The sequence below is a fragment of the Triticum aestivum genome, chromosome 7D, assembly GCF_018294505.1.
Source record: "Triticum aestivum cultivar Chinese Spring chromosome 7D, IWGSC CS RefSeq v2.1, whole genome shotgun sequence".
Lineage (NCBI taxonomy): Eukaryota > Viridiplantae > Streptophyta > Magnoliopsida > Poales > Poaceae > Triticum > Triticum aestivum.
The window spans coordinates 456,774,142-456,788,845 of record NC_057814.1 but is presented as its reverse complement, the minus strand read 5'-3'; positions in this window follow the sequence as shown (position 1 = coordinate 456,788,845).

Sequence of the window (14,704 nt, the reverse complement as noted above, 5' to 3'; positions counted from 1 at the left end):
CCATCAACACTTGATGTTTTTCTTGATTTCTACCTTCGCCGATTTTAGCATCGCGAAGAGCTTGGGAATTGTTTTCTGTCATCCCTTGCATATTATAGTTCATCACGAAGTTCTACTAACTTGGTGATGGTGACTAGAGAATTCTGTCAATCACTATTTTATCTGGAAGATTAACTCCCACTTGATTCAAGCGATTGTAGTACCCAGACAATCTGAGCACATGCTCACTGCTTGAGCTATTCTCCTCCATCTTTTAGCTATAGAACTTGTTGGAGACTTCATATCTCTCAACTCGGGTATTTGCTTGAAATATTAACTTCAACTCCTGGAACATCTCATATGGTCCATGACGTTCAAAACATCTTTGAAGTCCCGATTCTAAGCCGTTAAGCATGGTGCACTAAACTATCAAGTAGTCATCATATTGAGCTAGCCAAACGTTCATAACGTCTGCATCTGCTCCTGCAATAGGTCTGTCACCTAGCGGTGCATCAAGGACATAATTCTTCTGTGCAGCAATGAGGATAAACCTCAGATCACGGATCCAATCCGCATCATTGCTACTAACATCTTTCAACTTAGTTTTCTCTAGGAACATATCAAAATAAAACAGGGGAGCTAAACGCGAGCTATTGATCTACAACATAGATATGCTAATACTACCAGGACTAAGTTCATGATAAATTTAAGTTCAATTAATCATATTACTTAAGAACTCCCACTTAGATAGACATCCCTCTAATCATCTAAGTGATCACGTGATCCAAATCAACTAAACCATAACCGATCATCACGTGAAATGGAGTAGTTTTCAATGGTGAACATCACTATGTTGATCATATCTACTATATGATTCACGCTCGACCTTTCGGTCTCAGTGTTCCGAGGCCATATCTGCATATGCTAGGCTCGTCAAGTTTAACCTGAGTATTCTGCGTGTGCAAAACTGGCTTGCACCCGTTGTAGATGGACGTAGAGCTTATCACACCCGATCATCACGTGGTGTCTGGGCACGACGAACTTTGGCAACGGTGCATACTCAGGGAGAACACTTTTATCTTGAAATTTAGTGAGAGATCATCTTATAATGCTACCGTCAATCAAAGCAAGATAAGATGCATAAAAGATAAACATCACATGCAATCAATATAAGTGATATGATATGGCCATCATCATCTTGTGCTTGTGATCTCCATCTCCGAAGCACCGTCATGATCACCATCGTCACCGGCGCGACACCTTGATCTCCATCGTAGCATCGTTGTCGTCTCGCCAATCTTATGCTTCTACGACTATCGCTACCGCTTAGTGATAAAGTAAAGCATTACAGGGCGATTGCATTGCATACAATAAAGCGACAACCATATGGCTCCTGCCAGTTGCCGATAACTCGGTTACAAAACATGATCATCTCATACAATAAAATTTAGCATCATGTCTTGACCATATCACATCACAACATGCCCTGCAAAAACAAGTTAGACGTCCTCTACTTTGTTGTTGCAAATATTACGTGGCTGCTACGGGCTTAGCAAGAACCGTTCTTACCTACGCATCAAAACCACAACGATAGTTTGTCAAGTTGGTGCTGTTTTAACCTTCGCAAGGACCGGGCGTAGCCACACTCGGTTTAACTGAAGTTGGAGAAACTGACACCCGCCAGCCACCTGTGTGCAAAGCACGTCGGTAGAACCAGTCTCGCGTAAGCGTACGCGTAATGTCGGTCTAGGCTGCTTCATCCAACAATACCGCCGAACCAAAGTATGACATGCTGGTAAGCAGTATGACTTATATCGCCCACAACTCACTTGTGTTCTACTCGTGCATATGACATCTACGCATAAAACCAGGCTCGGATGCCACTGTTGGGGAACGTAGTAATTTCAAAAAATTCCTACGCACACGCAAGATCATGGTGATGCATAGCAACGAGAGGGGAGAGTGTTGTCTACGTACCCTCGTAGACCGTAAGCGGAAGTGTTATATCAACGCGGTTGATGTAGTCGCACGTCTTCACGATCCGACCGATCCAAGTACCGAAAGCACGGCACCTCCGAGTTCTGCACACGTTCGGCTCGGTGACGTCCTCGCCTTCTCGATCCAACAAGAGGGGCGAAGTAGTAGATGAGTTCCGGCAGCACGACGGCGTGGTGACGGTGTTGGTGAAGAACAATCTTCGCAGGGCTTCGCCTAAGCACTACAAAATCTATGACGGAGGATAAACCAGAGGAGACGGGGTTGCCGGCACACGGCTTGGTGTTTCTTGATGTGCCTTGGGTGCTAGCCCTACCCCTCTATTTATATGTTGAGCCTTGGGGTCGAAACTTGGAGTAAAAGCCTCCACAAAGTCGGTTTCACCCGAAAGGCAAGAGTCCTTCTCGGACTCCAGGGCCAGACGCCAGGGTTCCCGGCGTCTGGACCCAGACGCCAGGGACCCTGGCGTCTGGCCCCTGGACTCCGCAAAACTTCCTTTTGCGCTTTCCAAAAACCTCGTGGGCTTTCCCCTTTGGCCCAGATAAAGTGTTCTCGTGCCCAAACATTTCGGGAAACATCCGGAACCCCTTCCGATGGATTCCGGAACCTTTCCGGAGATCAAACACTACTATCCACATATCAATCTTTACTTCCGGACCATTCCGGAGTTCCTCGTCATATCCGTGATCTCATCCAAAACTCCGAACAACATTCGGTCACCAACATACATAACTCATAGTACTATATCGTCAACGAACGTTAAGCGTGCGGACCCTACGGGTTCGAGAACTATGTAGACATGACCGAGACACCTCTCTTGTCAATAACCAATAGCGGGACCTGGATGCCCATATTGGCTCCTACATATTCTACGAAGATCTTTATCGGTCAGACCGCATAACAACATACGTTGTTCCCTTTGTCATCGGTATGTTACTTGCCCGAGATTCGATCGTCGGTATCTCAATACCTAGTTCAATCTCGTTACCGGCAAGTCTCTTTACTCGTTCCGTAATACATCATCCCGCAACTAACTCATTAGTTACAATGCTTGCAAGGCTTATAGTGATGCGCATTACCAAGTGGGCCCAGAGATACCTCTCCGACAATCGGAGTGACAAATCCTAATCTCGAAATACGCCAACCCAACAAGTACCTTCGGAGACACCTGTAGAGCACCTTTATAATCACCCAGTTACGTTGTGACGTTTGGTAGCACACAAAGTGTTCCTCCGGTAAACGGGAGTTGCATAATCTCATAGTCATAGGAACATGTATAAGTCATGAAGAAAGCAATAGCAGAATACTAAACGATCGAGTGCTAAGCTAACGGAATGGGTCAAGTCAATCACATCATTCTCCTAATGATGTGATCCCGTTAATCAAATGACAACTCATGTCAATGGCTAGGAAACATAACCATCTTTGATCAACGAGCTAGTCAAGTAGAGGCATACTAGTGACACTCTGTTTGTCTATGTATTCACACAAGTATTATGTTTCCGGTTAATACAATTCTAGCATGAATGATAAACATTTATCATGAAATAAGGAAATAAATAATAACTTTATTATTGCCTCTAGGGCATATTTCCTTCAGTCTCCCACTTGCACTAGAGTCAATAATCTAGATCACATCGCCATGTGATTTAACATCAATAGTTCACATCACCATGTGATTAACACCCATAGTTCACATCGTCATGTGACCAACACCCAAAGGGTTTACTAGAGTCAATAATCTAGTTCACATCGCTATGTGAATAACACCCAAAGAGTACCAAGGTGTGATCATGTTTTGCTTGTGAGAGAAGTTTAGTCAACGGGTCTGCCATATTCAGATCCGTATGTATTTTGCAAATTTCTATGTCTACAATGCTCCACACGGAGCTACTTTAGCTAATTGCTCCCACTTTCAATATGTATCCAGATGAAGACTTAGAGTCATCTGGATCAGTGCCAAAACTTGTATCGACGTAACCCTTTTACGACGAACCTTTTGTCACCTCCATAATCGAGAAACATATCCTTATTCCACTAAGGATAATTTTGACTGCTGTCCAGTGATCTACTCCTAGATCACTATTGTACTCCCTTGCCAAAATCAGTGTAGGGTATACAATAGATCTAGTACATAGCATGGCATACTTTATAGAACCTATGGCTGAGGCATAGGGAATGACTTTCATTCTCTTTCTATCTTCTGTCGTGGTCGGGCTTCAGCGAGGTCTTTCTTTGAAAAAACTCTTTTTCAAATACTCCTTTATGCTTTCCGAAAAAATTCTACATTATTTCCGATCATCAATATGTCATTCACATATACTTATCAGAAATGTTGTAGTGCTCCCACTCACTTTCTTGTAAATACAGGCTTCACCGTAAGTCTGTATAAAACTATATGCTTTGATCAACTCATCAAAGCGTATATTCCAACTCCGAGATGCTTGCACCCGTCCATAGATGGATCGCTGGAGTTTGCAATTTTTTGTTAGCACCTTTAGGATTGACAAAACCTTCTGGTTGCATCATATACAACTCTTCTTTAAGAAATCCATTAAGGAATGTAGTTTTGACATCCATTTGCCATATTTCATAAAATGTGGCAATTTGCTAACATGATTCGGACAGACTTAAGCATCGCTACGAGTGAGAAAATCTCATCGTAGTCAACACCTTGAACTTTGTCAAAAACCTTTTTCGACAAGTCTAGCTTTGTAGATACTACTATCAGCGTCCGTCTTCCTCTTGAAGATCCATTTATTTTCTATGCCTTGCCGATCATCGGGCAAGTCAACCAAAGTCCATACTTTGTTCTCATACATGGATCCCATCTCAGATTTCATGGCCTCAAGCCATTTTGCGGAATCTGGGCTCATCATCGCTTCTTCATAGTTCGTCGGTTCATCATGGTCTAGTAACATAACCTCCAGAACAGGATTACCGTACCACTCTGGTGCGGATCTTACTCTGGTTGACCTACGAGGTTCAGTAACAACTTGATCTGAAGTTTCATGATAATCATCATTAACTTCCTCATTAATTGGTATAGACGTCACGGGAACCGGTTTCTGTGATGAACTACTTTCCAATAAGGGAGCAGGTACAGTTACCTCATCAAGTTCTACTTTCCTCCCACTCACTTCTTTTGAGAGAAACTCCTTCTCTAGAAAGGATCCATTCTTAGCAACGAATATCTTGCCTTCGGATCTGTGATAGAAGGTGTACCCAACTGTCTCCTTTGGGTATCCTATGAAGAAACATTTCTCCGCTTTGGGTTTGAGCTTATTAGGATGAAACTTTTTCTTATAAGCATTGCAATCCCAAACTTTAAGAAACGACAACTTTGGTTTCTTGCCAAACCACAATTCATATGGTGCCATCTCAACGGATTTAGATGGTGCCCTATTTAACGTGAATGCAGCTGTCTCTAATGCATCACCCCAAAAGATAGTGGTAAATCGGTAAGAGACATCATAGATTGCACTATATCCAATAAAGTACGGTTATGTTGTTCGGACACAGTGATGGGACACGCCCATTTCTGCCAGCGGCTCTTCCAGCTTGATGTGGGCCATGACGGCGAGGTCAAGCAGACCGGCAAGGTCGCGAGGGCCGCCGCGAAGGCCGGCAAGGTCCTCAAGGGGCCTCTGTTCAAGCTGCCGACGGGGGTGGTCCTGTTGTGCAATAACTCGCGCCGGTCCGATATCATTGCCATGATGCCGGACTGCAACGCGCATGGCCCCGACCCGAGCTGGAAGGAGCCGGAGGACGCCGAGGTGCAGCAGTTCTTTGACACTCTGCACGAGGGGTACGTCAACGCCGACGCCGAGCGGCTGCTTGTCCAGGACACCACCCAGGCGGAGCTGGACTACATCGCCACCAGGGCGAGGGAGGCACAACTTGCCAAGGAGGCCGACAGCACCGGCGGTGTGGAGGACAAGGCCGCGACGGCCGCGGAGGAGGAGGAGCTTGCCCGGTGGGCGGCGGCTGCCGGGGGAGCCAGCAGAGCCGGCACCGAGGCTCCTCTGGTTGAAGATGTGACCGGCGAGTCGTCGTCGGAGGAGGCCGAGACCGCAGGCCTGACGCCGGCTACGGGGAGAGGGCGAGTCCTGCGGCGGGCCAGTTCCGGCGAGCCGGTCTAGCCCAGCAGGGCTGCGCGGCCACGGCTTACCTTGGAGGGGTCCGGGCGCCACACGGGGGCCGCGGCGGCAAAGAAGCCGGCGAAGGCCGCGATGAAGAAGAAGACATCCGCACCTTCTTTGTCCACGCGTGTCCAGACTCCACCTCCTTCTCCTCCTCCAGCGAATGTTGATACGGAGGTTACTTTTGATTATGGATCCCTTAGCCCGAGGAGGAAGAGGAAAACAGTAGAGGAGGAGGCGGACGACGAGTAAGTATCTGGTCCCTTTTTGTTATCTCTGCCTCCTCAATCTGTGTTGCTTGTCTTGACTTGTCTTCATATTTGCAGGGACGTGGAGACGTTGGCCCAGAGGGTGAAGAGGGCCAAGGTCTCGGCAGGTGGCCAGCCCCCAGTTGATACTATTGGGGATCGTAGCAGAATTTTTTAAATTTCCTACGCATCACCAAGATCCATATATGGAGTATACTAGCAACGAGGGGAAAAGGAGTGCATCTGAATACCCTTGTAGATTGCGAGCGGAAGCGTTCCAATGAACGAGGTTGATGGAGTCGTACTCGCCGTGATCCAAATCACCGATGACCGAGTGCCGAACGGACGGCACCTCCGCGTTCAACACACGTACGGAGCAGCGACGTCTCCTCCTTCTTGATCCAGCAAGGGGGAAGGAGAGGTTGATGGAGATCCAGCAGCACGACGGCGTGGTGGTGGATGTAGCGGGATCTCGGCAGGGCTTCGCCAAGCTTCTGCGAGAGGGAGAGGTGTTGCAGGGGAGGAGGGAGGCGCCAAGGACTGTGGGATTGCTGCCCTCCCTCCCCCCCTTTATATAGGCCCCCTGGGAGGGGGGGGCGCCGGCCAAGAACCCATCTATGGGGGGGCGGCGGCCAAGGGGGGAACCCCCCCCCCAAGTCAAGTGGGGCGCCCCCCCACCCTAGGGTTTCCAACCCTAGGCGCAGGGGGGAGGCCCATGGGGGGCGCCCCAGCCCACTAAGGGCTGGTTCCCTTCCCACTTCAGCCCATGGGGCCCTCCGGGATAGGTGGCCCCACCCGGTGGACCCCCGGGACCCTTCCGGTGGTCCCGGTACAATACCGATAACCCCCGAAACTTTCCCGGTGGCCGAAACTGGACTTCCTATATATAATTCTTCACCTCCGGACCATTCCGGAACTCCTCGTGACGTCCGGGATCTCATCCGGGACTCCGAACAACTTTCGGGTTTCCGCATACTCATATCTCTACAACCCTAGCGTCACCGAACCTTAAGTGTGTAGACCCTACGGGTTCGGGAGACATGCAGACATGACCGAGACGCCTCTCCGGTCAATAACCAACAGCGGGATCTGGATACCCATGTTGGCTCCCACATGTTCCACGATGATCTCATCGGATGAACCACGATGTCGAGGATTCAATCAATCCCGTATACATTCCCTTTGTCAATCGGTATGTTACTTGCCCGAGATTCGATCGTCGGTATCCCAATACCTTGTTCAATCTCGTTACCGGCAAGTCTCTTTACTCGTACCGCAATGCATGATCCCGTGACTAACTCCTTAGTCACATTGAGCTCATTATGATGATGCATTACCGAGTGGGCCCAGAGATACCTCTCCGTCATACGGAGTGACAAATCCCAGTCTCGATCCGTGCCAACCCAACAGACACTTTCGGAGATACCCGTAGTGTACCTTTATAGTCACCCAGTTACGTTGTGACGTTTGGCACACCCAAAGTACTCCTACGGTATCCGGGAGTTGCACGATCTCATGGTCTAAGGAGAAGATACTTGACATTGGAAAAGCTCTAGCAAACGAACTACACGATCTTTGAGCTATGCTTAGGATTGGGTCTTGTCCATCACATCATTCTCCTAATGATGTGATCCCGTTATCAATGACATCCAATGTCCATAGTCAGGAAACCATGACTATCTGTTGATCAACGAGCTAGTCAACTAGAGGCTTACTAGGGACACGTTGTGGTCTATGTATTCACACATGCATTACGATTTCCGGATAACACAATTATAGCATGAACAATAGACAATTACCATGAACAAAGAAATATAATAATAACCATTTATTATTGCCTCTAGGGCATATTTCCAACAGTCTCCCACTTGCACTAGAGTCAATAATCTAGTTACATTGTGATGAATCGAACACCCATTGCGTCCTGGTGTTGATCATGTTTTGCTCTAGGGAGAGGTTTAGTCAACGGATCTGCTACATTCAGGTCCGTATGTACTTTACAAATATCTATGTCTCCATTTTGAACACTTTCACGAATGGAGTTGAAGCGACGCTTGATATGCCTGGTCTTCCTGTGAAACCTGGGCTCCTTCGCAAGGGCAATAGCTCCAGTGTTGTCACAGAAGAGAGTCATCGGGCCCGACGCATTGGGAATCACCCCTAGGTCGGTAATGAACTCCTTCATCCAGACTGCTTCTGTGCTGCCTCCGAGGCTGCCATGTACTCCGCTTCACATGTAGATCCCGCCACGACGCTTTGCTTGCAACTGCACCAGCTTACTGCTCCTCCATTCAAAATATACACGTATCCGGTTTGTGACTTCGAGTCATCCAGATCTGTGTCGAAGCTAGCGTCGACGTAACCCTTTACGACGAGCTCTTCGTCACCTCCATAAACGAGAAACATATCCTTAGTCCTCTTCAGGTACTTCAGGATATTCTTGACCGCTGTCCAGTGTTCCATGCCGGGATTACTTTGGTACCTTCCTACCAAACTTACGGCAAGGTTTACATCAGGTCTGGTACACAGCATGGCATACATAATAGACCCTATGGCCGAGGCATAGGGGATGACACTCATCTTTTCTCTATCTTCTGCCGTGGTCGGGCATTGAGCCGTGCTCAATTGCACACCTTGCAATACAGGCAAGAACCCCTTCTTGGACTGATCCATATTGAACTTCTTCAATATCTTGTCAAGGTATGTACTCTGTGAAAGACCAATGAGGCGTCTTGATCTATCTCTATAGATCTTGATGCCTAATATATAAGCAGCTTCTCCAAGGTCCTTCATTGAAAAACACTTATTCAAATAGGCCTTTATACTTTCCAAGAATTCTATATCATTTCCCATCAATAGTATGTCATCCACATACAATAAGAGAAATGCTACAGAGCTCCCACTCACTTTCTTGTAAACACAGGCTTCTCCATAAGTCTGTGTAAACCCAAACGCTTTGATCATCTCATCAAAGCGAATGTTCCAACTCCGAGATGCTTGCACCAGCCCATAGATTGAGCGCTGGAGCTTGCATACTTTGTTAGCATTCTTAGGATCGACAAAACCTTCCGGCTGCATCATATACAATTCTTCCTTAAGGAAGCCGTTAAGGAATGCCGTTTTGACGTCCATCTGCCATATCTCATAATCATAGTATGCGGCAATTGCTAACATGATTCGGACGGACTTCAGCTTCGCTACGGGTGAGAAAGTCTCATCGTAGTCAACCCCTTGAACTTGTCGATAACCCTTAGCGACAAGTCGAGCCTTATAGATGGTCACATTACCATCCGCGTCTGTCTTCTTCTTAAAGATCCATTTATTTTCTATGGCTCGCCGATCATCGGGCAAGTCAGTCAAAGTCCATACTTCGTTTTCATACATGGATCCTATCTCGGATTTCATGGCTTCTAGCCATTTGTCGGAATCCGGGCCCGCCATCGCTTCTTCATAGTTCGAAGGTTCACCGTTGTCTAACAACATGATTTCCAGGACAGGGTTGCCGTACCACTCTGGTGCGGAACGTGTCCTTGTGGACCTACGAAGTTCAGCAGTAACTTGATCCGAAGCTTCATGATCATCATCATTAACTTCCTCCCCAGTCGGTGTAGGCACCACAGGAACATCTTCCCGCGCTGCGCTACTTTCCGGTTCGGAAGGGGTGACTATCACCTCATCAAGTTCCACTTTCCTCCCACTTAATTCTTTCGAGAGAAACTCTTTCTCCAGAAAGGACCCGTTCTTGGCAACGAAGATCTTGCCTTCGGATCTGAGGTAGAAGGTATACCCAATAGTTTCCTTAGGGTATCCTATGAAGACGCATTTCTCCGACTTGGGTTCGAGCTTTTCAGGTTGAAGTTTCTTGACATAAGCATCGCATCCCCAAACTTTTAGAAACGACAGCTTAGGTTTCTTCCCAAACCATAATTCATACGGTGTCGTCTCAACGGATTTCGACGGAGCCCTATTTAAAGTGAATGCGGCAGTCTCTAAAGCATAGCCCCAAAATGAGAGCGGTAAATCGGTAAGAGACATCATAGATCGCACCATATCCAATAGAGTGCGATTACGACGTTCGGACACACCGTTTCGCTGAGGTGTTCCAGGCGGCGTGAGTTGTGAAACGATTCCACATTTCCTTAAGTGCGCACCAAATTCGTGACTTAAATATTCTCCACCACGATCTGATCGTAAGAATTTTATTTTCCTGTCACGTTGATTCTCAACCTCACTCTGAAATTCCTTGAACTTTTCAAAGGTTTCAGACTTGTGTTTCATTAGGTAGACATACCCATATCTACTTAAGTCATCAGTGAGAGTGAGAACATAACGATATCCTCCGCGAGCCTCAACACTCATTGGACCGCACACATCGGTATGTATAATTTCCAATAAGTTGGTTGCTCGCTCCATTGTTCCGGAGAACGGAGTCTTGGTCATCTTACCCATGAGGCATGGTTCGCACGTGTCAAATGATTCGTAATCAAGAGACTCCAAAAGTCCATCTGCATGGAGCTTCTTCATGCGCTTGACACCAATGTGACCAAGGCGGCAGTGCCACAAGTATGTGGGACTATCGTTATCAACTTTACATCTTTTGGTATTCACACTATGAATATGTGTAACATCACGTTCGAGATTCATCAAGAATAAACCATTGACCAGCGGGGCATGACCATAAAACATATCTCTCATATAAATAGAACAACCATTATTCTCGGATTTAAATGAGTAGCCATCTCGAATTAAACGAGATCCAGATACAATGTTCATGCTCAAAGCTGGCACTAAATAACAATTATTGAGGTTTAAAACTAATCCCGTAGGTAGATGCAGAGGTAGCGTGCCGACGGCGATCACATCGACCTTGGAACCATTCCCGACGCGCATCGTCACCTCGTCCTTTGCCAGTCTCCGTTTATTCCGCAGTTCCTGTTTTGAGTTACAAATATGAGCAACCGCACCGGTATCAAATACCCAGGAGCTACTACGAGTACTGGTAAGGTACACATCAATTACATGTATATCACATATACCTTTGGTGTTGCCGGCCTTCTTGTCCGCTAAGTATTTGGGGCAGTTCCGCTTCCAGTGACCACTTCCCTTGCAATAAAAGCACTCAGTCTCAGGCTTGGGTCCATTCCTTGGCTTCTTCCCAGTAACTGGCTTACCGGGCGCGGCAACTCCCTTGCCGTCCTTCTTGAAGTTCTTCTTACCCTTGCCCTTCTTGAACTTAGTGGTTTTATTCACCATCAACACTTGATGTTCTTTTCTGATCTCCACCTCCGCTGATTTCAGCATCGAATATACCTCAGGAATGGTCTTTTCCATCCCCTGCATATTGAAGTTCATCACAAAGCTCTTGTAGCTTGGTGGAAGCGACTGAAGGATTCTGTCAATGACCGCGTCATCCGGGAGATTAACTCCCAGCTGAGACAAGCGGTTGTGTAACCCAGACATTCTGAGTATGTGCTCACTAACAGAACTATTTTCCTCCATTTTACAGCTGAAGAACTTGTCGGAGACTTCATATCTCTCGACCCGGGCATGAGCTTGGAAAACCATTTTCAGCTCTTCGAACATCTCATATGCTCCATGTTTCTCAAAACGCTTTTGGAGACCCGGTTCTAAGCTGTAAAGCATGCCGCACTGAACGAGGGAGTAATCATCAGCACGTGATTGCCAAGCGTTCATAACGTCTTGGTTCTCTGGGATTGGTGCTTCACCTAGCGGTGCTTCTAGGACATAATCTTTCTTGGCAGCTATGAGGATGATCCTCAGGTTCCGGACCCAGTCCGTATAGTTGCTGCCATCATCTTTCAGCTTGGTTTTCTCTAGGAACGCGTTGAAGTTGAGGACAACGTGGGCCATTTGATCTACAAGACATATTGTAAAGATTTTAGACTAAGTTCATGATAATTAAGTTCATCTAATCAAATTACTCAATGAACTCCCACTCAGATAGACATCCCTCTAGTCATCTAAGTGAAACATGATCCGAGTTAACTAGGCCGTGTCCGATCATCACGTGAGACGGACTAGTCAAGATCGGTGAACATCTCCATGTTGATCGTATCTTCTATACGACTCATGCTCGACCTTTCGGTCCTCCGTGTTCCGAGGCCATGTCTGTACATGCTAGGCTCGTCAAGTCAACCTAAGTGTATTGCGTGTGTCCCGAGGCCATGTCTGTACATGCTAGGCTCGTCAACACCCGTTGTATGCGAACGTTAGAATCTATCACACCCGATCATCACGTGGTGCTTCGAAACAACGAACCTTCGCAACGGTGCACAGTTAGGGGGAACACTTTCTTGAAATTATCATAAGGGATCATCTTACTTACTACCGTCGTTCTAAGCAAATAAGATGCAAAACATGATAAACATCACATGCAATCAAATAGTGACATGATATGGCCAATATCATTTTGCTCCTTTGATCTCCATCTTTGGGGCGCCATGATCATCTTTGTCACCGGCATGACACCATGATCTCCATCATCATGATCTCCATCATCGTGTCTTCATGAAGTTGTCACGCCAACGATTACTTCTACTTCTATGGCTAACGCGTTTAGCAATAAAGTAAAGTAATTTACATGGCGTTATTCAATGACACGCAGGTCATACAAAATAATAAAGACAACTCCTATGGCTCCTGCCGGTTGTCATACTCATCGACATGCAAGTCGTGATTCCTATTACAAGAATATGATCAATCTCATACACCACATATATCATTCATCACATCTCTGGCCATATCACATCACATAGCACATGCTGCAAAAACAAGTTAGACGTCCTCTAATTGTTGTTGCAAGTTTTTACGTGGCTTGTATAGGTTTCTAGCAAGAACGTTTCTTACCTACGTAAAACCACAACGTGATATGCCAATTTCTATTTACCCTTCATAAGGACCCTTTTCATCGAATCCATTCCGACTAAAGTGGGAGAGACAGACACCCGCTAGCCACCTTATGCAACTAGTGCATGTCAGTCGGTGGAACCTGTCTCACGTAAGCGTACGTGTAAGGTCGGTCTGGGCCGCTTCATCCCACAATACCGCTGAAACAAGATAAGACTAGTAGCAGCAAGAAGAATTGGCAACATCTACGCCCACAACTGCTTTGTGTTCTACTCATGCATAGTAACTACGCATAAACCTCGCTCTGATACCACTGTTGGGGATCGTAGCAGAATTTTCAAAATTTCCTACGCATCACCAAGATCCATCTATGGAGTATACTAGCAACGAGGGGAAAAGGAGTGCATCTACATACCCTTGTAGATTGCGAGCGGAAGCGTTCCAATGAACGAGGTTGATGGAGTCGTACTCGTCGTGATCCAAATCACCGATGACCGAGTGCCGAACGGACGGCACCTCCGCGTTCAACACACGTACGGAGCAGCGACGTCTCCTCCTTCTTGATCCAGCAAGGGGGAAGGAGAGGTTGATGGAGATCCAGCAGCACGGCGGCGTGGTGGTGGATGTAGCGGGATCTCGGCAGGGCTTCGCCAAGCTTCTGCGAGAGGGAGAGGTGTTGCAGGGGAGGAGGGAGGCGCCAAGGGCTGTGGTATTGCTGCCCTCCCTCCCCCCCCCTTTATATAGGCCCCCTGGGAGGGGGGGCGCCGGCCAAGAACCCATCTATGGGGGGGCGGCCAGGGGGGGGAAACTCCCCCCCAAGTCAAGTGGGGCGCCCCCCCACCCTAGGGTTTCCAACCCTAGGCGCAGGGGGGAGGCCCATGGGGGGGCGCCCCAGCCCACTAAGGGCTGGTTCCCTTCCCACTTCAGCCCATGGGGCCCTCCGGGATAGGTGGCCCCACCCGGTGGACCCCCGGGACCCTTCCGGTGGTCCCGGTACAATACCGATAACCCCCGAAACTTTCCCGGTGGCCGAAACTGGACTTCCTATATATAATTCTTCACCTCCGGACCATTCCGGAACTCCTCATGATGTCCGGGATCTCATCCGGGACTCCGAACAATTTTCGGGTTTCCGCATACTCATATCTCTACAACCCTAGCGTCACCGAACCTTAAGTGTGTAGACCCTACGGGTTCGGGAGACATGCAGACATGACCGAGACGCCTCTCCGGTCAATAACCAACAGCGGGATCTGGATACCCATGTTGGCTCCCACATGTTCCACGATGATCTCATCGGATGAACCACGATGTCGAGGATTCAATCAATCCCGTATACAATTCCCTTTGTCAATCGGTATGTTACTTGCCCGAGATTCGATCGTCGGTATCCCAATACCTTGTTCAATCTCGTTACCGGCAAGTCTCTTTACTCGTACCGCAATGCATGATCCCGTGACTAACTCCTTAGTC